This window comes from Opisthocomus hoazin, chromosome 9 (genome assembly GCF_030867145.1).
Source record: "Opisthocomus hoazin isolate bOpiHoa1 chromosome 9, bOpiHoa1.hap1, whole genome shotgun sequence".
NCBI lineage: Eukaryota > Metazoa > Chordata > Aves > Opisthocomiformes > Opisthocomidae > Opisthocomus > Opisthocomus hoazin.
In genome coordinates this window covers 3,493,635-3,519,139 of record NC_134422.1, presented here as the reverse complement: position 1 = coordinate 3,519,139, position 25,505 = coordinate 3,493,635, and positions in this window count along the sequence as shown.

Genomic DNA, 25,505 nt, shown 5'->3' with positions numbered 1-25,505 from the left:
TCATCATTGTCTTCAGTTATTAAAAAGTTCTCAGCAGCCGTGCCACATGCATCTGCAAGCGATATATCCCACAAAAATATACCACAAAAGGAGAGAAATTTAGAACATAGTAATTCAGGTGCAAAGGGGTCCCAGGAGGTCTCCGGTCAGACCTCCCACCCCAGCAGCATCAGCACTGAGATCCAACCTGGTTGCTCAGGGCCTGGTCCTCCAGGTCCTGCAAAGCTCCACGGATGGAGACAGCACAACCCGGAGGCACAGCCCCTAGGCGGTCCGGACCTCGCGTCCCCCAGCCCAGGGCTGTCGCCTGTTTTCCTCGGCCCCACGCCGAGCACTAAGTAAAGGGGGGTGACTGTGTCCCTCGACCTCCTGGCTGCCACGCAGGGCTCACGGCGTGGGCAGGGATGCTCTGTGACCACTCCCTCTGCTCCTCACCAAGCTACTCACTTGTTTTCCCATGCAGTACAGTTTTAGCTATTATTAAATGAAGCTGTATTTTTCATTTACATATAGAATCAGCAGTCCAACTAGTGTGTTTAGGATGACAAATAATCGCACTACATAACGACACAAGAAAGAGGAGCCGTACTGCGACTGTGTGATTAAGGGCAATGCTGACGACAGCGACTGCTGACTGGTAGCTGACATCTTCAAAACAGCCATCAGCAGACAGTAATGATCTGGCTGACATCAATAATTAACAGAGAACAGAGAAATGTTAAAAAGGCATTGTGAAGCAGGATTCGATCTGCAGCATTCGTGTTTCAGATTCCAAATGCAAGACAGAGGAAGCAGTAAGGTCTACCCCACAAATGGCTATTACTGTAGACAAACACTATGATCCATAATTATTATTTATTGTACACCTCTACAGTTATAACACCAACGTAGCTTGCGTTTCCGTATGATTTCCCTGAGTCAAGGAGAAAATATTACTGCAATAATAATTACTTGCAAATTGCACTATACAAATTGTACTGAGATAACACTTTACCTTCTAAACAAAAGGCATCCATAAAGCCACTGCTGGCTGCACCAGGGGCAAGGTGGCATTCGTGATGACAACCATGCACAGGGTGTATATAACAAAGCCGGAGAGTGCAATGTGTTGCCAATTATCCTGCCAATTAAAGAAACCACGAAGCATATCCGACTCTGGAGGACTTCATACCGGGTTACAGTTTAAACGATAATCCTTTCTACAAGGCTCTAAGGCTGGAACAGAAGCACAGATTTTAAAGCACCAGGAAACTCTAGGAAAGTTCTGCCCCTCCCACCTCAAACTAAAACATGAGGAATCGCAGAATCTGAAAACAGGAAGGATTTGAGATGGGTACTAGCAAGTCTTGGATTTCTATAATGCATTGACACCATCTCCAGTAGCTCCTCATCTTTCTTGAACTGGGGAGCCCAGAACTGGACACAGTGAGGCCCCATCTGGAGTACTGCGTCCAGTTCTGGGCTCCCCACTTCAAGAAAGATGAGGAGCTACTGGAGAGAGTCCAGCGGAGGGCTACGAGGATGAGGAGGGGACTGCAGCATCTCTCCTACAAGGAGAGGCTGAGGGAGCTGGGCTTCTTCAGCCTGAAGAAGAGAAGGCTGAGAGGGGACCTAATATATACTTATAAATATCTCAAGGGTGGGTGTCAGGAGGATGGGGCCAAACTCTTTCCAGTGGTGCCCAGCAACAGGACAAGGGGCAATGGGCATAAACTGAAGCAGAGGAAGTTCCAGCTGAACCCGAGGAAGAACTTCTTCCCTCTGAGCGTGACGGAGCCCTGGCCCAGGCTGCCCAGAGGGGCTGTGGAGTCTCCTTCTCTGGAGATATTCAAACCCCACCTGGACAAGGTCCTGTGCAGCCTGCTGTGGGTGACCCTGCTTGGGCAGGGGGTTGGGCTGGGTGACCCACAGAGGGCCCTTCCAACCCCTACCATTCTGTGAGTCTGTGATTCTGTGACACAAGCCTGTATTAACTGAGCCTTTTTTGAGACATGAGAAAACTACGAGAGCCCTACCACACACAGCTGTGACTTGCCAGACATTGGCCTTCGGAATGACTGATAAATTGGGCCAAAACACCTCCGGTGTGAAACACTGGGCTATTAGCTTCAACTGCCAACACGCTCACAGGTCACTCGGCAATCCCACCTACAGCCCGCTGATGGTGGGAATGTGCATAGAGACCTTTGCAGCTGCATCTCTGAAAGCCCCAGATACCCCAAACCGGACGCACTCCTACAACTAACCTCCACATGCTCCTACAACTAACCTCTACATCCACCTCCACCAAGGTTACGCTCAGGATCCACAGCAACTCAGGCCAAACCACTAAGTTTAGAGAGGATTAAATATGGCAACAACTGACACCTCTGAGGTTTTTGTCCTAGAAAGCAAATTCCTTCTCGGCCCCACAGGCACTACCTGTTTGAATCAGCTCTGCTCAGTTTAGGTTTTGAGCAGTAAAGCAGTAGGTCAGCGCTCACACTCACAAACAGAACCACCCCAGATCATCATTGCCACGGGATTTCTGCTGTCGTTCTTTCTACTCGTGCCCGTGTCTCAGCAATATTGGAATTCTGATGGGAAATGGATGAAATTCATTAAATGTCTTTTGTAAATCATGTATTGTTTTGCTCCTTGGATGACTGAGTATGCTAAAGAAGTTAAAAAATAAATGAGTGTACTTTGGCAAGACTGCATATGGGGATCACCTAGTTCTGAATAATATTTACATCATTTAAGCACAGGCCATTCCATTGAACTGAAAATGTGAGTTTATTGCTGAATTAAAGAGGACTGAAAATAATTAATGCAGACGTACTGAAACAACAGGATGAAGGGCTAATCCTGCCATATTCGGAATTATAAAAAACTAAACCATTTCATGTAGCTGCCAAACTAGCTGACTCAGGAGACCGAAAAAAACGCTGATATTTTTCAGTTCTATGCTTTCAACGCGAATATAGATCAGAGGTTTGAATGCATAATACCAGATGATTAGAAAACTGGTTGTTTTCGAAGTCAAACTTCAGGAAGCAAGAAAGGTTATAAAATTCCTTCCCTCATTGCTTATTCTGAACATCAACATCTGGAACACGATAGCACAGGATAGCATAGAATTTGGATAAATGTTTTTCTGAGTGCACGGTGCTGCTCTTCTCAACATTCGCTCAAATATTCTTCAGGTTCCTACTTCTTACCAGGGCTTCCCAGGTGACTATGGGAACATCTGAAGCGTATTTCTTGCTCTTCTGTCAGCAGCTTCCAAGTTCCCACTGATCTCCGGACCCTCGTGCGGTTCCCGTTGACGCTGCTATTGCCACTTCAGGCCCACAGATGGTTGTTGCCATTAGAAGAGATATTTTCTACCAGCTACACAACGGCTTGGGTCTGGATGCTATTATAATGGGCCTGAACAAGAATGACCTGTTAAATATATTTTTATTTACAGAAAAAAGAAAAAAAAACCCTTAGAAAAGGCAATAAAAATCATTTTGCATGAAATAGGGTTTTTTCTGAAGTTGCACTCTACGACCACATGCTTTTGCGACCTGATAAAAATTGTGCAAGGCGGGTGCATTAAGAGGACTGTGGCCAGTAGGTCAAGGGAGGTTCTCCTTCCTCTCTACTCTGCCCTAGTGAGGCCCCATCTGGAGTACTGTGTCCAGTTCTGGGCTCCCCACTTCAAGAGAGATGAGGAGCTGCTGGAGAGAGTCCAGCGGAGGGCTGCGAGGACGAGGAGGGGACTGGAACATCTCTCCTACGAGGAGAGGCTGAGGGAGCTGGGCTTGTTCAGCCTGGAGAAGAGAAGGCTGAGAGGGGACCTTAGAAATGCCTCTAAATATCTGCAGGGTGGGGGTCAGGAGGACGGGGCCAGACTCTTTCCAGTGGTGCCCAGCAACAGGACAAGGGGCAACGGGCACAAACTGAAGCAGAGGAAGTTCCAGCTGAACAGGAGGAAGAACTTCACTCTGAAGGTGACGGAGCCCTAGCCCAGGCTGCCCAGGGAGGCTGCGGAGTCTCCTTCTCTGGAGATATTCAAGACCCGCCTGGACGCGGTGCTGTGCAGCCTGCTCTGGGTGACGCTGCTTGGGCAGGGGGTTGGACTGGGTGACCCACAGAGGGCCCTTCCAACCCCGACCATTCTGTGATTCTGTGATTCTGTACCTAAACGCCACGCGAGGTACGAAGCCAGAACTGAACTTTCGCTTTGCAGAGGACAACGGCTCGTTCTGGATGAAGTCTCAAACACCACGATCAAGCTGGATATTACTCATCATGAAGCCTCAAACGCAATCTGCTGAGCTGGGGGGGGGGGGGGTGCCATCTGGCAGGGAAGCCAAGGCACGCTACAGCTGGGTAACAGGGAGTGTGAGCCAGTTGTCATCACCTGAGCTGCCAACGTTCCGCGAAAACTAGGCGTACAATTTCCAGCCAGCAGACGTATTTGTATACTACAAGGGAGGGAAAACATAACAAGCGATCCCTGAGGAAAGTCTCAAACAGGAAATTAAGAAAACCCCTTTAACTATGCACATGTATGGGAAAGGAGAGAAGGCAGGACTCAGCACATAAAAGTCTTTCATGAAAACTACTCTGCGCCCATGATGTAAAGCATAAATACATTGCTTGTGTTGGTAAGGGGAGAATATAATGGGGAACTATAGCCCACAGAAAGTCTCACCATACAGTAATTCAGGTGTTGCAGCTGCAGCTTGCCTTGAAAAAAAAAAAACCAACCAAGTGAAGTAGTCACAAAAGGGGTGCAAGGTTTCAGATTCTCATACGCTAGCTGTTGGCTATGTGAGCTGCTTTGTCAGGTCCACGTTGCAACCGGAAAGATAAGCACCTGTTGCCTGAGGAAACACAACCCAGTTCTTCTCGCCAGGACATTCCACACGTACTGAAACCAGCAGCAAAGAAGAAAAAGGTAAATGAAAAATGAACGTGCTAGCTAGGGGCTTGTTGACTGGCTGGTAAAAAAATGGGAAAATACCAGATTGCCTTTTGTGTAAATGAGGGAACCAAGACAAACACAGAAAACAATCCTACTTTTATATCATCAAAATAACCAACAGAAAGCTGAAAGGGGATTGCTAAAAGATGTCTGTTTTAAAATGCTGTTTATGTTCCTGCCCATCGAAAACGATCCTTCGTGATTTATTGGTGCAGAATCTATCGCTGCAGCAATTGAAGTGATGCTAATAGCCCAGGAAAAATGTTGATGCTGTTAGTCGGGTGATTGATTGAAGCACTGCCGAACCAGCGAGGGGATTCATCAATGTGCCTCCCAACTTTGTCAGCGATGCTTCTGGAAGCCTGTAAACAAAGTAAACAGGGAGAGAACTGCCCGCGTCTCCCAGCGCCGAGACGCACAAGGACTCAGGGAGAGCACTGCCTCAGTTAGGGATGATTAACAGTAACCCCACCGCTGCCGTTCCCCCAGCTCCCCGTCTTCTCCTTACCACCCAACGGCCTTTACCACGTGACTTTTCTAGTTACTTCTTCTCCCAGTTTACTTGATCTTCTAAAGACATTCTGGGCCTTGGCATCTCCCAAAGCAACTTTCTCTGAGCAGCACAGCTACTTATTTTTTGCGTGCTGAATGTTGCATAAAAGGGAAAAAAAAAAAACAGCTTCTCTAAAAATTCGTAAAGAAAGACCATTTTTTTGCCACCCGTTCACCCACTACACGGAGTGGGACCTACATTTAGAGGCACAGAAATGAAATAAAGAGATGAAATAGCATGTTTACCAAGAGAGAGGTAAAAAATTGCAGCCATGTGACAACCCTTGAGGACTTAGAAGCCAAGGCACTTGTCCATCCGCATTTCTGAAATTTTTGCCCTTTCTTCTCTGTTATAGTCCAAGGCTTTAAAAAGTACAGCCCGTGCTGCTGGTAGCGGCTGAGTACTCCACCAAGCACCATGACAGCGGGAGGGCTGACTCACAGAATCACAGAATCCCAGCATGGTAGGGGTTGGAAGGGACCTCTGTGGGTCACCCAGTCCAACCCCCTGCCCAAGCAGGGTCACCCACAGCAGGCTGCACAGGACCTTGTCCAGGTGGGTCTGGAATATCTCCAGAGAAGGAGACTCCACAGCCCCTAGGGGCAGCCTGGGCCAGGGCTCCGTCACCCTCAGAGGGAAGAAGTTCTTCCTCATGTTCAGCTGGAACTTCCTCTGCTTCCAGCTTCTCGAGTCACGTCAGCACATGTGAATCTCTGGTTTTGTTTTTATTGACACTAGCAGACAAAAGGATAAAAATAATCACCAGAAGTGCTAGAACAAGACAAGAAATAAAAGAATCCCAGAAATTTTGGAATTGTGGGTAGACCTGTCAAATGGAAATTTTGTCTGAGCTGACAAAAGACGAACGTTGGGTTTCAATCTGCAGAGATCCTTCGCATGTTGTCAAACTTCATAACAATGCCAACTAAAACAAATCAAGGAGGCAACGGAATCCATGCTTCTAACCCCTCTCGTGGTGCTTTGGTTTTGACTCCTGTGTTCAGGCCACAGGAAGAGAGGCCGGAGCGTTCGGGTGCTCACCGGGGGCCAAGAGAGCTCCACCACCGACCTGTGCCAACGACTTTACACCACACAGGGCAGCAGAACGCTCAGACACCAGCTCAGGTCGCAGAAGCAACAAGCACTAATTGCTCCTTCCTCGGCTAACGAGCTCTGCTGTGATTTAAGAGCAAAGGTGCTCCGGCAGATTTGTGCTGCTGAGCACAGAGCTGCGTGGTCCTCCTCCCCCCTCCCTTTCCTCCTGGACTTCTCCCGCGAACCAGGTCAACCCACACGCCAGCAGAGAACTGAAAAGGAAACAGTCTTCTGCCAGGTTAAAACCACAAATGAAGGGGCAGGGAAGGTGACGAAGTGAGAGGGAGAGCAGGGGAAGACAACGGGACCTCTTCTTCCTGCGGGGACAAGCTGTGGGCTTCACGCTTCCCCAGCCCGGACAGACCTCGGGGCTGACCTGCCCTGCTAGAACACATCTCATCCAAGACTCGGTTGTTTGTGGCAAGTCGGGTGTCTCTAAACCGTGTGCAGTGCACAGAAAGACATCTCATCTGATGGGGAACAAGGTAGCTGACCCGTCCATATCTCAGCTTATCAAAAAGACAAATATATTTCGCCTTCTTCAAAGGAGCAGTCTTTATATTTTTAAGCAATGACTCCGATAGCTGAATGGATTGGCAGAATGGATAGAAGAAAGCCCCAAGATGGATCTTGGAGTGGAGAGGAGAACTGGAGAAAATCAGCATAAATTATTATATGCATCAAAGAAAATTTTACATTCAGACAACTGAAATAGAGCAATTCAATTACGCTGTAAAACCGCAGGAAGGAAATGCAGAGGAGCTCTCTCTCCCAGACGAAATGGGATGCGAAACAACCTGTTCCGTGGTTCTTGCTCCCCAAACATCCGTCCTTCCGTCAGCAAAGGGAAAAGCGCTCCAGCTTGCTGCAAAGCGTTCTGTCGGGTCACGCTGCGCTGCACTCCAACACGCCGCATCGGGCACGACAGGACGAACGCCACGACATAACGCGACCCAACAAAGCGCGGCACCGCGGCGATCAGGCGCCGGCGTCCCTCCCCTGGCCTGCTCCGGGTAGGAAGCAGCTCACCTGGGTTTTCAAGTAGTATTGGCTAGGGAGGGCCGGGAGGCTGCTCGGCGGAGCCGCTGCCCACAGGCTGCCAGAAACCCCCCCTGCACTCCCAGCACCCAAAGGTCCCTGGCGAGATGAAGGGTGAATTCAGGCTGTCGACCCAAAAAAACCGTCTGCAGGCCTAAACCGCTGCGGAGTGACTCTAAGATTTTCATAATCACCAATAGCAATCTTTCGCTTCTATTTTAGAAGACTAAAATGAAAATAATGGTGAATTAATTTGAAAGGAAAAGCAGCCACCATTTACATGCTACCTGGCATTCAGGAAATGGCTGTTGTTACTGCAGGCAGCCGAGAGCCTGGGGATAAAAAAGCAAATAAGCACAAGTAAAGAGACGAGATTAAACGCAGAGGTTTTTCTCTATATACATACAAATGATTTCTAGGAGGTGCCTTTGAGTGTGAGTCCACAGCGCCCAGTTGACCCAGATGACTGGCACCAGCGCTACCCAAGGTGGGCACGGGGACCCTCCCGGCTCCCTGCATCCTCCCGGCAGCATCTCGGAGGCATCTGCACTCCCTTTCTGTGCCAAAACGCCTTGGCACTCCTCTGCAAATCAATGGCAAGAAAAGGCTCGGAGAAAGGAGCGGAGGGGGTGGAAGGAACCTGAGGTGAGGAGGAGAAGATGAAAGAAAAATGGGATTGAAGCACAGCTCAGATCAGAAGAAATCCAGCAAAATCAAAATCGGCTTCTCCAGGTGTCTTACGGAGCTTCTCCCACTGGCAGAAATCTCTGCCGGGTTTTCCCTGCTGTTTGTTTTAGGGTTTGGGATTTCTGAGGGGTTTGTTTTTTTTCTGAGGTGGCAGAAAGGAAGACAGCACTTCTTAAGATGCCCTTAAAGTAGAGAGGGATGCGTGGGCTCAGCTTCAAGGGTGAGGGAAGTAGGGGTGACCTCAGCGACTCCCCGCATCTGTCACCTGACATCGCTTTCCTCCTTCCCCCCTAACAAATCCCAGGCTTTTTGTCTTCAGGCTAGGGCCCGGCTCCTTAATGCTATTTAGGTTCCTTATAGATCACTTTGTCTGCAAAGTAATAAAGGTATTTGGCTCTTAAATGTGTTCTGTTACTGAAAAAGGTTGCATTTCTGAATGCACTGGACTCTGATTTTTGGACTTTATGCCGATAAGTGGAAAGCTCTTTACCATCTGGAGGTCAAGTGTTGACCTACGTGTTCATACTTTGCAACGGACTTGCTTGAGAAGAATTAATTCATTAAGCCTTGATAGACATGAGAGTCAAGCATCGAGGATTTTTTAAGGATCTGCCACGACTTCTTTAGGACGTGGAACTTCTATGCATTCTTCCAGACCCTATCCAGGCAGAACTTTAATCAACATTAAGACCTTCATATATTCCATAGAATAAAATATTATTGACATTGAATTTCACTTGGAAAAACAAAATACTATTGAATAAATACACTAAACTATATCTCCAGACTTTTGTGTAATTTCAATTTGAAAATGTTAAAAGTCTCAAGTAAATTCAAAATAACTGTCAGTAATCTATTACTTTCGCTCCCTGACAGCACAGAAGTTGAGCTGAAAAGCAGTGCGATTTTGCTATGCTGAACAAATTTCCCAACTTCAGGAGTCACGGAGCGTATGTTTAAAAACCGGCCCCTACCGAGGCACACCAGGCTCTGCTGTCTGTACCCTGCTGTAGAAATGCCCAAACCCTGGTGCCCGAAGGGTTAAAGTACCACGGCTGAACTTGTCAAGGCATTTCTGCACCGTCTAGCGAAGCTGCTTGTTCCGCTGTAGGTGCTGCAGGGTATCAGTCCCTTCGCAGGGGGGGATGTCCCCGCCGTCCCCCGCTCAGACAGTGACTGGCACCGGCAGTAAATCTTTTTGTCAAGGATTCGTTTTGCAGCAACGCAAGGGAAATTGTGTGATTGTCTGAAATGAACTGAAGCAGTTTGTATTTATCGGCATGCTGAGTCCACAATGAAATGATCAATTACGGCTTGTTAACACCACTCAATAACAGTTTGGACCTGAGCTTTCAGGCTTGCTTTACCGTGGGCAGTTTCACGGTACAGCAGATCCTCTCGCATTTTCAAGTGGAACAGTGGTACCCTGGCTGCTCTGTGATATTTTCGGTAGGAAACAGGCAAGTCAAATGAGGAGGGGACTGGAGCATCTCTCCTGCGAGGAAAGGCTGAGGGACCTGGGCTTCTTCAGCCTGAAGAAGAGAAGGCTGAGAGGGGACCTTAGAAATGCTTCTAAATATCTGCAGGGTGGGGGTCAGGAGGACGGGGCCAAACTCTTTCCAGTGGTGCCCAGCGACAGGACAAGGGGCAATGGGCACAAAGTGAAGCAGAGGAAGTTCCAGCTGAACATGAGGAAGAACTTCTTCCCTCTGAGGGTGCCGGAGCCCTGGCCCAGGCTGCCCAGGGAGGCTGTGGAGTCTCCTTCCCTGGGGATATTCCAGCCCCGCCTGGCCGCGGTGCTGTGCAGCCTGCTCTGGGTGACCCTGCTTGGGCAGGGGGTTGGGCTGGGTGACCCACAGAGGTCCCTGCCAACCCCAAACATTCTGTGATTCTGTGATACTTGTCTTCACTCAACCCAAGCTAGCATCTGCTGTCACGTAGTTCTATGCACACCATGATTTATGCAAACAGTGGAGCGAAGAAGCGTTGCAGTGGCCGTGCTCTTGTGATTCCGGCCAGGTCCTGTGCAAAATAACCAGCGGTAACAGGCTATGGATTTTAAAGCTCTTAAAGAGTGCCGGGATCTTGGAAAGTCAGCCCATAGAGAAAGCATTTTTTTGCTGCAATAGAAGGCTATCACACATTTCGCTGGCCAGAGGCTGCACTTTGAAACTGTCATCGACATCCATGCACAACCAAAGGCATCTGCCACCAGACATTGAAGCATAAATATAAACTAGATTTGTTTGCAGAGCATCTAGTCCTTAACTTTTATTTCCCAATCAGTATTGGTGATTTTTTTTCATACTATCTACAGAGTCACAGAATGATTTAGGTTGGAAGGGACCTTTAAAAGCCACCCAGTCCAACACCCCTGCCATGACCAGGGCCATCTTCAACCAGATCAGGTTGCTCAGCACTTCACTTACTCCTGATTTACTGGCTGACAAGTCCTCTGGGACTCGAGGTATGCTAGAGCTGCGTGAGGAGTTGTGCAGAGTCCTACAACGTGCTGAGTCCAGCTCCCAAGCCTCCCCCTGACAAGGACTGGTGAAGCCAACAGAATATAAGGAGTGGATGAACAGTGACAACGAAATAATCAAGTTTTCTGCTTATTTGCTTTAGATAGCAGTAGGGTAACTTTTCTAGATCTCCCTCTAGGCAAAGAGGAAAAAGAGGAATATTAGATCAAAAATCAGCTTAACATGTAGAAGCTGGTGCCGTGGCTAATGCCGTACAATGGCAGTGATTCAAACTGTATTAAGAGAGAGATTTCAACCCACTTTGAGATCTTTCAGTGCAGGCTTTACTTTTAGCCCATAAACCCTCCAAATGACAATCCACAGACAAGCCAGAAGATTATGAGAACAGAAGTGAGGATAATTATTTCAGATATACACCAAAGCTCTGCAAGAATTTAGAAAATTACAATGATCAGTTCATGCTGAAAACAAATTTGGCCTCATTCCTTGCTCTGCTTTTCCCAAAACTTGGGCATCAAACACACTTTTGGAAATAATTTTAACCAGGAAGCGACTGGCAAACTAGGCACAGAAAAAGAAGAGTAAAAGAGAAACACAGCAGGGGCTATAGAGGTGGATATGGGAAGAATAATTAGAAGCATTTCAATTAAATACATATAGTCAAGCCAAGCCATATCTATGGGCAATATATCTGTCAACACACACATGAAGGATGTAAACAGAAAGAATGGAAAGGAAAGATTTAGTGCAACTCACCGGGCATAGCTAGGAGTGATGTGATTAAATGAAGAAAGATAATTCAGGTTGAATCTGAAGAACAACTTCCTGACAGTGAAATGTTTCAGCTTCAAACAATCTCCCAAGTAAGCAGTTAATCCCCATTCTTTAAAACATGACTGGGCAAGAGCCCTCGTACATGCAGAATGGGGAACACTGCTGCTTTTGCCAGAAGACGGATTGGGAAATGAAGTAAGCCTTTAATTTCTTTAATATCTGTGAATCTACCACCCCAGCGGGGATAGCATAATGCTGAAACTGAGAAAAAAACAGATGGATGGGGGGCAGACCCATCCTAAACTCATCGTTCACCGGATTTCTTGGAGCAAATACTTAAACGTGAATATGTAAGAAATAAAACTTGATGCTAGGGTGAAAGTCATGGGTAGGAGCTCAGCGTACGCCTGGTGATTTCCTACGGTAGTTTCCCCAAGGTTTCCAAATAGCTCTGCCTCAGTCGGTGGCAGCACATCTCTCTCTGGACCAGGCTCCACTGGTTGCTGGCGCTCCACACTCGTTCCTCTTCAAGCTGCCCTTAAACGCAGGGTCAAGCAGCACAACTCAGCGCAGTCTAACCCTGCACAGCGCCCGTCTCTAGCGTCAGCTCCAGCAGCGAGGCGCGGAGCCCCTTCCCTGCCCTGCTCCCCTCCGGCGCGGAGCCAGCCCGCTCCCGTCTCCATCCTCCGGCCAGCCGCCCAGCCAGCTTCCCCCCATCCACCCCACCCTCTCTCCAACAGCATCCTAGCAAATTACCAAAAAAAAAAGGAAAAAGGAAAGGATGAGACTAGCTAAGTCTCATTATCCTACTACACAAATTAAATCAACTAAGGAGAGGCAAACTTAAGAGCTTTGCCCAAGGTTACAATCATATTCAGAGGCAAAGCCAAGACTAGATCTGGAATCCTGCTTTCTCCTGTAATGTTTAGACTACAGCTCCTGCAGCAAATGCTTTCACACTTTATAGTGTTTACTAACTCCATAATGTCTGCTAACATGCTGCTCTGCCTGAGGAAGCTACACACGAAAGAACTTAATCAATGGAAAATAAATGTAGTTATTAGGAATTCTGCAAGACAGCCCTTGACACGCCAGCTTAGATAGTGGAACAATTTCCAGTGTTTCAGGAGCAGGCCAACAGGTTCGGTGTTGCGCTAAGGAAGAAAATCACAGGGATTATTCAGGCTTCAGTTGGAAGGCACCAGAAGTGCGAGGCACCATCCATCATCTTTATGGTACATCGCATCACCTGAGGCATGAAGTAATCATCTAAAAATGCACTGCCTGACGTGACCGTCGTGTATAATCAATGCCCTCTACGAGCAGAGAATATCAAGAAAAATCTTTTAGTCTATTGATGTCTTGTTTTTGTACAAAGATGTCCATTATCAGAATGGAACAACTGGAGAACGTAACCTGACATAGATTGAAAAGTACTCATTTTAGAAATAAAAGTGCACGGCTCAATAAGTCTGTAAATCATCACCGAGATGCGCTGATGGGCTCTGCGCACCAGAATTAACTCGTGGAGAATAAAAGAGCCGCGTTCACAAATCAGCCCTCTATCCGTCTGCATCTGATGTTTGCCAGTTCCATAGTTATAGATACGCATTCAGAAATGTATTAAATTACTAACGAGAGAAACGCCGCATTCCTGCACTACAAACTCTTTCCAGTGGTGCCCAGCGACAGGACAAAGGGCCACAGGCACAAACTGAAGCAGAGGAAGCTCCAGCTGAACCCGAGGAGGAACTTCTTCCCTCTGAGGGTGACGGAGCCCTGGCCCAGGCTGCCCAGGGAGGCTGTGGAGTCTCCTTCTCTGGAGATATTCCAGCCCCGCCTGGACGCGGTGCTGTGCAGCCTGCTGTGGGTGACCCTGCTTGGGCAGGGGGTTGGGCTGGGTGACCCACAGAGGTCCCTTCCAACCCTGAACATTCTGTGAAACCGAGTGATCTCCAGTACCAGCTACTGCAGCCCGGAGAGGATGGCAAAGTGCGCTGGCTGAAACCACGACAAACGCTGCAGCTGCAGCGCATTTTTCTGTCTCTGGCATTCAGTTCACACCAAGCAGGAGCTGCTTCTCGAATGGACAGTCTCGGAAACAGAGGGTTCTGAAGGACACGCAACACCACTCTAACGACCCACTCAATATCTAACAACCTATTCAACACAGGTTCTTGGGAACATCATGTGCCAGTGTCCAGAGCTCCTCGGGTTCATAACTGAATTGCCACAGACTGTGACTTAGAGAGAAAAATGGAGTGTTTTGGAATACAGAGAAAACTATTCTCCACAGAGGTCTAATGAACAAGCAACTCAGGCCCCACATGTAAGTTCAAAGCACAAAAAGACAAATGTCTCTCTTCGCTGAATCACAGAATGGTAGGGGTTGGAAGGGACCTCTGTGGGTCCCCAGCCCAACCCCCTGCCCAAGCAGGGTCACCCACAGCAGGCTGCACAGCACCGTGTCCAGACGGGGCTGGAATATCTCCAGAGAAGGAGACTCCACAGCCTCCCTGGGCAGCCTGGGCCAGGGCTCCATCACCCTCAGAGGGAAGAAGTTCTTCCTCGTGTTCAGACAGAATACGTGCTGTGTATGTGCCAGTGCTGATTTTTTAGGGAAGGGGGCTGAACTGCTGCCCTCCAAGCAACGAGGCAGGCAGCGGGGGAGACGACATGGGCTGGGGACGTGCCATGGGGCCATACCGACAGGCTGAAAACACGCATCGGGTCCGGGACCGGGGCTGTGGGTCTCCTCTCACCCGTTCCTGCTTTCCAAGGGCACGAGGCGCTTCGTGTTCAAGCTAACGTGTGATGCAGGCTGACAAGGGAAGATCCCCGCGTAGGACCCTTCAGTAGCCTCAGCTGCTGCTGCTACAAAGAGGACAGCAGTCACTCAAAGTCAGAGAAAACTCTCTGAATTTCACACACTGCTACAGCTCGCCAGAGAGGGGCCAAACGCCGGTGACCTGGATTCAGGCTGCTCATCGCCCCTTTAGTCCCAAAATCTTGTATCTGCCAGCCACGAACCTTACAGAATGGTGTTCCCCTTCTGTAACTTCTTTACACATGATCAGAGTCTCTCTCTCTCTCTCTCTCATTCTTTTTTCACTCTTGCAAAATACTCCCAGCTTAAATTGCAGTCTTTGGAGCCAACACGTCTGGCTGTAGCTGCTCTGTCATTCATAACCTTATTATGCAAATAAAACATAGACAAGCTGTAAGTTCCAATTGAATCCAAACACCCCGCAGCATCCAATAAATGGAGACGTCTGAAAAACAGAACTCCACGGATGACACACATTTGTCATCCAGCTGAGAAATCTTAGATAGAAAGATGAATAAGAGTGAATTTACAAATGTCAAGAAGCTTCAGGATCCTTTTCCCCATCTCTGTTGCTTCAGGGAAGAGCGGAGACCCAGAACAAAAAAGTCCCTCTCATGAAATGGCAAGCTGTGTTTGCACTTACTACCGTCCCTGAAAGCTGATCCCGGGAACAACAGGCTTAACCTGGGATTTATTCTTATTGTAAATATTTCTTCGACTCCTCAGTCAGAGAAGAAGAACTTCAACAGGCCTACTTCAAACGACACGTCACCTGCTTCTCAGAAGGAAGCAAAAAAGTTAACAGAAAAAGCTGACAAAAGTTAAACATGGGAACATGTTCTTAATGTTTTGAAAGCATGATTATTGTTGGATCACGGACTGAGACCTGTACACACAGAATACCTGCAGAAGAACAACTAATATTTTAGACAATGTATTTTGCTGATCACAAGCAAAATGGGAAAGAATGTGAGCCACAAAATATCCATTAACGTCACTGGCCAACGGAAGAGACTCCAATCGACATTCTTAATTTAGAAATAATTTATTGTTAATATTGGCAATGTTAACAAGGAAATCACCAGTTCCTACTTGGTGATATTAACGAGGTCACAAGGCCTCTAAACAATAAAAGAGACTGATCAAGCATGTCGATATTCCTACCAGCTTACAGAAAAGTCATGCTAAATTTCTGGATCTATTTGCCCTCTGTCCGGCCTTTCTAATATTACAGCAGGGGTGAAATGAGTATTTAGCAGCCAAATGAATCAATCGAAGGCTTGAAATGCAACCTTTTCATACTGCAACATGTTTGAAAATTGCTGGGATGTCTTACGAGTACAGACTGGTCCATAAATACCATTGATTAAGATCGTTTAGATGGGATTCTAAATGCTGCTTTAGATAACCAGGAGGCTTTCGAGCAGGTAAGGCTGCAGTGCCGAGAAGCGATCGTGGTGACGGCTGCCACGAAATGAATGCTGACAGAGGTCTGCAGCTGCTTTTGGATCGGAGTCAATGGATCTATCCGTCACTTTCAAAGGCAGCGGATGGAACATTTGTGCCTCTCAGGGAGGCAAAATAGCAGCGGAGATGAGCAAGCCAGGACTAACCCAAGAATATTGAAAGATTTTATGCAAATTCAGTGATTTTTTCCCTTAGACCTGTACTGGGACACATCCACGGCCGTGCCGGTGCCTGGGTGAGCCCAGCTGGCGTGTGCGTAGCCGCCTCCGTCGGTCTGTCCAGCCGCTCCCATCCCGGGGCGGCGGGGCCGGCAAGACCCCCTGGGACCCCCCACCTCCCACAGAATCACAGACTCACAGAATGGTCGGAGTTGGAAGGGACCTCTGTGGGTCATCTAGTCCAACCCTCCTGCTGAAGCAGGGTCACCTACAGCAGGCTTCACAGGACCTTGTCCCGTACACTCCCCAGAGAGGAAAGCATCTTACCAAGAAACTTGTACCCATTAATTTGCTCCCACCAGTCAGAGTAACACTATAAATGATTAAAACCTTGAAGAATTGCAATTTGCAGCTCCTCAGCTGCTACAACAACCCAGCCCAGCTCCGCACGCTGCAGGACCATCAGCTCAGCTTGCTCCAATGGCAGCACGGCTCTGTCCTACAGACACAAAACGAGGGCTGTCATATAAAGACGGAGGCGAGATAAAATCAGATTATCAGATTATTTACTGTCTCCAGTGGCTGACAGGGGTTTTACCACTGAAACGAGTCCGTTGGCATCGACTGACCGGGGCTGGTGTGCATTCCATGGGCAGGAGACACCGGTGCACTTTGTAGCACTGCTTAGAGCAAGCATCCACAATAATCGTTAAAAACAAGGGGTTTTCCAAGCATGTTCCACCACGCAAAGATGCAGGAAGGGAAGTCTCGTGTATTTACTTTTACTGGCAAAGCATGACGGACTGGTCCTGCCATCCCTTTGTTTCACAAAGGCTGAGCTTGGATATGAGTATGATATCTGTATGATATCACAGTGCCAAAGCCACCCTCCCTCGGGCAGGTTCCGCAGCGCTGCCAGGGCACACGGGGACACCTGCGCTGTGCCGGAGGGTGCAGGGCAGCGGGGCTGACGCCAGCACCCCGGCTACCTGCAAGAGCTAACGATGCCTGGGAGCGCGTTAACGCTGGTGAGACCTTCAGACCGCTGCTTCTGGAAAGAGACCTCGAGATCTGTACTCAGCAGCACACCCCGAAACCCAGAAGAGAAGAGTCCTCCTCCTCCTCCTCCTCCTCCTCCTCCTTCTTCTTCTTCTTCTTCTTCTTCTTCTTTCCCTTCTTTCTGCCCTTCCTCTACTGCCCTTTTCCTTCTACCTAACCGAGACCTTCACTAACAAGCTAGGACCTCTTGTTCCCCACGCACTCAAAGGCCACCTCACTGTTGCTACCCCACTCCACCTCTCCACGGCCTCATCCCCCCAAGCCACACATTTTTGCATGACAGGGAACATTTATTACTCATCGTTTGCACAGTCCCCAGCAAACAGGGACCTCTTTCTTGTGGCTGATTGCCATAAAACGAACATTAAGAAATCACGACGGCACTAGGACTCGGCTGAGTGCTCGCTGAGGTAGGACTTCACGCTGTTACCATTTTGTTTCATGTTAGATTATCCCGTTATCTTCACAGAGTATCAAATAAGGGCCTTGCAACTAAAATGTGCCAAAAAAGACTAAGAAAAATTTTTAAGATACTGAATGAAAATCATTAAAACTGTGGTTTTCTTAAAGAAAAAAATCACCTTTTATCTGATTTCCTCATCGCCTCATTTAATGGACTCTGAGCATTTCCCAAAGCGCTCGGTGAATCTCAGCCTCCTGAGATCCCTCAGCCACAAGAACCCCTACCTGTGATTGACAAAAACTGCATTTCTTTATTGTATCACAAATGGTCTCGGTGGACTTTTATGCTATTGTGTCCTGAGTTTTCAGACTTTCTCTTCTTTCTTTTTTTATTTTTTTTTCCCCAAGAATGCTGACTTTCATGAATATTATACCACTTTTCCCCAAAGCAGCTATTTATTGAGTCTGTTTGCCCTTTATTACGTGAAAAATAGAAAGCTTCTATTTTCCTTTGCTGGGTAAAGATGCTTCATAAGTAATCTAAGAAGCTACTTTCATGTTTGTTCAATAAGTATTTCAAGATGCTGCTATTTTGATAATGTGCTGACTGATACATAATTCACAGCAACGGAAAGTTTAATAATATCTTCAAACTCAAATATAAAATGAGCGCTCAATTCTGACATGCTAAATCTAGTTCTAAAGCACACTATTTCTCATTTGTTTTGCAAAATCATATGGAACCGCTATTATTCAACATAATGCATGGGTTTGTTAGACCAACACATTAAAAAAAAATCACTTCATTCCTGCCCGCGGATGCAAACGTCCCTCCTAGGGAGCGAAGCGGATGGAGTGGCCATCACTCATGGAGAAGACCTCTGCCCGTTACACGGTGAACACTCACTGAAGAATGAGTCGCTCAGGATTCCTTCTCCCAAATCCGTTTACCGATGAATTCCTCCATCAGCAAGAATTTTGAGAAGGAAGCCTGGCCTGGCCTCCACAAGGAAATGCGTTCAAAGGTGAGAATCACAGCGGCTACGTAATCACCTGGGTTTCTTGGAGACTGTGAGCTCCGTAAATGTTTGCCTTTTCCCACCAGTTCTGGTTCTTAAACCTGTTGGAAATTTTGTTTGCTGGTGAAAGATAGAAGCGATTATCTCCTTTAAACAGCTGCCATTAGATATAGCCTACTTTAACTATCTGGGGCGCTGCCTCCCCTTTCCCTATTACTTCAGTTTCTGAGATTCTCAGAACCTTTCGTGCACTTCTTCTCACGTCGACCGTGTGGTAGGAAGGCATCGCGCTCCACATCTAACAGAGGAAAAGCTGAAATTTGGGAAATCCACCACTTCCACGAACTCAGAACATTGCACAGGCAAGGTTCAATTTTTGCCAAGCACAACCAGAACCCCGGAGGGTTTCTGAAGCACACCTGCCTCATTTCCAACCATCTTCTCCTCCTGGAGACTTGATAGCCACCAGGCAGGATGACACAGGCTCCTTCACTCTGTACGAGGCTAAAGCACTTCTCAGTATCTGAAGTTCTTCTGCAAGAGGAGCAAAATTCTAGCACAAAAAAGGTAAAAACATGTCTAACGTGGAAGATGTCTTCTCCTCCACCACCCTCCTCCCCGCGAGGCGGTCCTGCCAAAGCTAGAGGAAATCACACAGAAGCACCGAGTGTCGGCGACAGCCACGGGCGTTACTTCATCATTTCCCTGACTCGGTTTTGCCCTAACACATGGAACCGCGGCATTGGTTTGGGGCCGGGAAGGATCTGGGAGAGACGAGATGTTCTAGGCTCGGCGACGTCGCCGCGCACGGCTTTGGCCTCTCTGCTCGAGTCAGGAAACCCCGTCCATGTCTCAGAGTCCCCAACAGCCAAGGGGGGGCGACCCCTCCCCGCCTCCCGCCGGCCTCTGCGACCGTTACTTTATAAGCGCTCTCGGATCCAGGGGAGCGAACGGCCTTCCTAAGGCATTAAAACCACACAATGATCTTTCCACTTGGGAGATTTATTTTGCAATATGTATTTGTAAAAAAAGGGGCAGAAATAAAGCAGCAAAACTAGAGTCGTGCTGCTTCTCCTTGCTCCTGTCCGTAATTCATCTCCTATTGCTTTCACGGGACTGGGATGGCCTGTCACCTACCCTCAGATTAAATATTTTCATTTGTGGGCAGATGAATAAATCAGAACGGGGTTTACCTGACTGCTACAGCACTTTTCTCCGTATTCCCCTTGCCCCCTCCCCAGTCCTCCAACTGCCTCTTACCAATCTCACTCTAACATCGCTTAAATAAACCCAGAAGTTACACAGCCTCGCAGCAGGGATCGCTTCCTTCACCTAACTCGAAGCACCAGGGCATTTATAGGGCTACAAAACCAAGTTCAACACACTGCAGTGGGTTTCCAGCCAGCACAAAATGCTGCAGCCGATAGAAGTACGGCAATTAATACAAGCAAAAAGTCTGCTCCATCCAACACAAAATTTTTCATGTTTTAAAGCCATGGCGTGTAACGGACCTTCCTGAACACTCCCGATTGCTCCGTCATCCCCGAAACGTCACAGTCCCCAACGCTCCACCAGTACTCACCACCCTGAGCCTCCCCAAACTATTTCTACGGCACCAATCTCTCCCTAGCTTTACATTATGAACGAGCAAGATGTAACAAATTATAGAGGGTTTTAAGAAAATTAAAATGCCAAACATATTTCTCCTCTTTGAAAAATGCTAAACAAAAATCTGGGTCTTCTGCCGCTCTGCATGCATCACTGCCAACAACTACAACCTGATCTGTAACACCAGAAAATCACAACAGTAGAAAGAAAAAAAAAACCCTGCCTTGAATGAGACCTGCTCTCACTCTGCTCCTACACGAATAAGCACATTAAAAATGTAAATAGGACTAGCATAAGGACAGGGTTATGAGGAAAACAAATGATGACAGAGACTTCAATCATTCATGTAACAAATATTTCAGTGTGTCACAACTAAATGCAACCTAGTTTTCCAGCCATTCCAGTAATCATCTGCACTAAACAAACCTTCATACTTCATACCTAAAATTACATAAAATTACCTAATTCTGCTCTTCTGGAGAGGAGAACCTATCTACAGTACGGAAGGAACAAGTGAGCCCTGTGTGCTCTCACCAGCCTGCGCTTCGCTGGCAGTGTTGTGTGGGATAAATCTCTGCTCCCAGATATCTCCCTCTGCTTCCTGTGCTTATCTTCTGCAATAAACACCAAAAAAAGCGAGTTTGCTCCCGGCTGGCTTTTCACAACGACGCTGAACTATCGGGTAATATTTGCCTTCTTGTAAACCTCATGAAAAGCAAAGAAACAAAACCGGAGGATGTTTTTGCCCCACTGTCAGGGTCTCCTTACTTACTCCGAGGGCTCGGCCCCTCGCTGACTCTCCACGTTCCATCTGATGGATGGGATCGGCGCACAGCAGAGACCCGTCTGCTGCTCTGTAACAGCCAGACCCGTTAAAAACCCGATCCATAGGACCTTCAGGCACGGCAAGCACCAGTGTGCCCTTGTTGCCAAGAAGGCCAATGGGATCCTGGGGTGCATTAGGAGAAGTGTGGCCCATCAGGTCGAGGGAGGTTCTCCTTCCCCTCTACTCTGCCCTAGTGAGGCTCCATCCGCAGTGCTGTGTCCAGTTCTGGGCTCCCCAGTTCAAGAAAGATGAGGAGCTACTGGAGAGAGTCCAGCGGAGGGCTACGAGGATGAGGAGGGGACTGGAACATCTCTCCTACGAGCAGAGGCTGAGGGAGCTGGGCTTGTTCAGCCTGGAGAAGAGAAGGCTGAGAGGGGACCTTAGAAATGCCCCTAAATATCTGCAGGGTGGGGGTCAGGAGGACGGGGCCAGACTCTTTCCAGTGGTGCCCAGCGACAGGACAAGGGGCAACGGGCACAAACTGAAGCAGAGGAAGCTCCAGCTGAAGATGAGGAAGAACTTCTTCCCTCTGAGGGTGACGGAGCCCTGGCCCAGGCTGCCCAGGGAGGCTGTGGAGTCTCCTTCTCTGGAGATATTCAAGCCCCGCCTGGACGCGGTGCTGTGCAGCCTGCTGTGGGTGACCCTGCTTGGGCAGGGGGTTGGGCTGGGTGACCCACACAGGTCCCTTCCAACCCCGACCATTCTGTGATTCTGGGATTCTGTGACCAGAACCCTTGGCCAACATCTGACCACCTTTCACCGTGTACAAAATGCACGTCGGCGTTCATTCTTCTATTTGCATTGCAATGCAATGTGTACCCAGTGTCACTGTGCCTCCTCGGCGCGTGCCGGGAAACAGGTAGAAACCTCGGCAGCGAGAGGAGGGCTTTGTGGCCGCAGCCAGGGCAGCTGAAGCTCAGCAGCCAGGTCCATTACCAGGCGCAAAAAGATCTGGACATCTCAGCTGAGCCAGCCATTCGTAATATTCCTGCACAGGCCTTCCAGGCTGATTCCTGCCGCCGAGAGAAGTTATTTGTCTCCTTACACTTCTCAAATAAATGAAGCCAACCTGGAAATTAATGGCAAGGAAAATAAAGGAAACTAAGCGGCTAGTCAGCTCTTCAAAAACACCAAAATCATGTTGTTATTTAAAATAACAAATGTTTGTTTATATTTAGGCTTGTTTCCCCTCTCTTTCAGTCTCTCTGTAGTTTCTGCTGCCAAAATAAAGCCCAGATGCTTCTTCCCTTTGTTACTACTGATGAATTTGCATTTCCAAACGCAAATTCCTGTACAACAAGAAGCATTTGCTGCCTCATTTATCAAAACAAAATGAAAACTTCTCAAGGGAGCAAGAGAACCAGTCGCCCTGGGTAACACCTGGAGACGCCAAATTCCATCGAGAGATCCCAGCAACCCGACATCCATCAGGCGTGCTGCCGCTCCCCTCCACCGGCACGGCCCAGAGCTTCCCCTGCCTCCCAGCCCTCTGCTCGCTGCAGAACAGCCTGTCCTGCCCCGACCAGGTATGTATTTCTATACATATTCCCTGAAGGCAGTACGCTGATAAAGCCCTGCTCTCCCCAAGCCAAGCACACGGGGAACCCACAGGTCACCACCCAGCTGATGTCCTCTTTGCCTTCGACAAACCAAACCGCTGCTTCAGCCCGCGCAGCACCACGTGTTCGTGATTATCCGAAGAAAGAGGCAGTAAATGTGTGCCTTTCAGCACTTATCAACACCAGGGTGAACAATTCTTGGCTAAATTAGGGCGAGAGCACTTTCGGTGCTGAGCAGCACCAAGGGCATCCAGGATCGACTCCTGTCGTGGCAAACTCCGAACGACGGGCTTTCAGGAGGGCAGCTGCCGCACGTCTGAGTGCCTCATTCATAAACTCTCTTTTTATTTTAAAGGTTTTTTATTTTAAAGGTAGAACAGCGCACTTTGCAATCCTGCTGCTCAGGCTGACGATAAACAGGACTCACTGTACGTTTCGGTTCTCTGGAGCAATTGCTCTGTGTTAAGGCTGCATCACGGTGCTCAGCACTTGCCTCTGCAATTAGGTACTCCACAGCCCCCAGTAAATCTCATCCGTGCAACCGAACGCTTCCAAACGGCGCATTATACAAAGATCAGACCTGGATCTAAATCTTTAGGGTGCGCAGTGAATTGTGATAAAAATACGCTCCCTAGAGACCTGTGAATGCTTCGGGTAAGATGAGGGGGAGGGTAAGATATTAGATCTAGAAAAAAATTCACTTTGTGTAGCAAATTTTCTGTCTTGTTTTCCTTTCCCATTTTTATTACTTAGTAAGCATTCAGGAGAACTGGATCTTTGCTTTTGAGATATTCTGCACCTGCTGTCTAGCCTATAAAAACGCTGTTTTCAATTCAAAGCAATAAAACACTGCAATTAATCTAAATCACATCATTTCTGTTGGAGCCTAGACTCACAAAATTGGCTCCCTCTACCTCTGTGCATACCACTTCTTTTCAAAAATATTTTCCAAATGTATTTTGTTCTTCTTACTTCTTTTAACTTAATGCTATTACTCTTTATTTGATTGTTTGTATTAGGACTCGCAGGCTCCATTTTAGATTAGCTGACCCGAAGTGCAGGGTAAGCACGAGGCACAGACCCCTGCCATACCGGTTCCGATGGAGACATACTCCTGTGCGCAGTCAGGATCAGCTGGTAGGAAAAATAAAAGCTGGAAGAAATACCATATGTACCCACAGAATCACAGAATCATAAAATGTTTGGGGTTGGCAGGGACCTCTGTGGGTCACCCAGCCCAACCCCCTGCCCAAGCAGGGTCACCCACAGCAGGCTGCACAGCACCGTGTCCAGGCGGGGCTGGAATATCTCCAGAGAAGGAGACTCCACAGCCTCCCTGGGCAGCCTGGGCAAGGGCTCCGTCACCCTCAGAGGGAAGAAGTTCTTCCTCAGGTTCAGCTGGAACTTCCTCTGTTTCAGTTTGTGCCCATTGCCCCTTGTCCTGTCGCTGGGCACCACTGAGAAGAGTCTGTGCCCATCCTCCTGACACCCACCTTTACCCAATTCCTACGAGACCGTGGTGGTCAGCAGAAGTCAGACCCGCGTGGGCGAGCCACGCTGTCGAACACCACGTGCCAAGCGCTCCCGGGTGAGCGCTGCGCCGTGCCACCGTAAATCCCGGCAGCAGTGGCAAGGCAACAGCCAGCACAGGCACTGCCAGGGGCCAGCGCAGCCGCAGGCTGGATGTGGCTGGCAAAAAAGGCTACGGTATTTCCACTGCCATGCCTGAGCGGCCGTGGATTCCCTCGACTTTGAAGTTATGTGCTACTAACCCAAAAGATAAGCAGCTGCATCCAAATGCTGATCCCATGGTGGTATTCAGCACGAACATAATGTCACGTTCTATTAAAAAGCACACGTGGCAAATAAAATTACCTTTTTTCGCTATTCTCGCTTGGTAATTCGACACAAAAATCTAATCAGAGGTAGCTTTTGCTTATATTTACTAACTCCGGAATTTCATACATAATAGTTTTGCTTTTTTTCAATAAATTAATTTATTAACCTCCACGTTCTCTGTTTTTTCAGGCATTCAACAATATTTACAAACTCTGGTTCCTGCTGTTACTAAGATACAAAAGCGTGGACCAACACCACCACGTGATTTCACAACGTACAGTGGCAGAAAAGGAATACGAACAGATGTCACAGGACTTTCCGTTAACCCCCGACGCAGGACGTCCCTCCGGAGGCGCGCAGAGCCAGAGCGTGTGACACGGCACCTGCAGCGACGCAAACGCATCGGGAACGGATCCGCCACTTGCGGCCGCAGCGGAGGATGAATCATTCATTTTCTCAGATCTCCTGTTTGTACTTTCAGTTGAGTTCGCCAGACTGTCTGGACTCTAATACACATAAACATTTTGATTCTGCGCTTTCTGACACTGGCAGGAACAAAGAAGTTGGAAATTTGTATTAATAAGCTTAAAAGCAGAAGCAAGAGATAGACCGTTCAGTGGAAGGTCAATTGAGTAATGGCCAAGGAAATTAATTCAGTTCCTCTTCTGTTCAGTACATGCAGGACTAGGACATAGCTGTGCCCCAGAAGAAGACTTTTATTAATTGCTTAGCAAGTTGAACACTGAACTGTGGTCTGTGGCAAAGCCACCAACAGCTAGACCACCTTCTGCCCACAAATAGGCAATGCTTTTCAGACTTCAATTTTTAAGTATTGCTAAAAGCTTCTGAATTGCATCTCTAGTTCGGGTGGTATCTTCCAAACGTCCTGAGTTGGTATAACTCTGCCTCCCAATGCAATTTTACCATGGTTTTGGATAGCCAGCCAGACCTTTGCTAAGTGCTGCTTCCATCACGGTGACAATTCTGGCACTCGTTATTGTAAGTAACTTCTTAGGTCTCTTTTCTAGGTCTAGTACATTCTTGCGTTTCCTTTCCCATAATGAAGAGAGATATCAGGATGATTCCCAGTTTGAATATAAAATGCCCTAGCTATTAAGGAATTTGCTCTACGTACGTTACCAAAATGGGAGTAT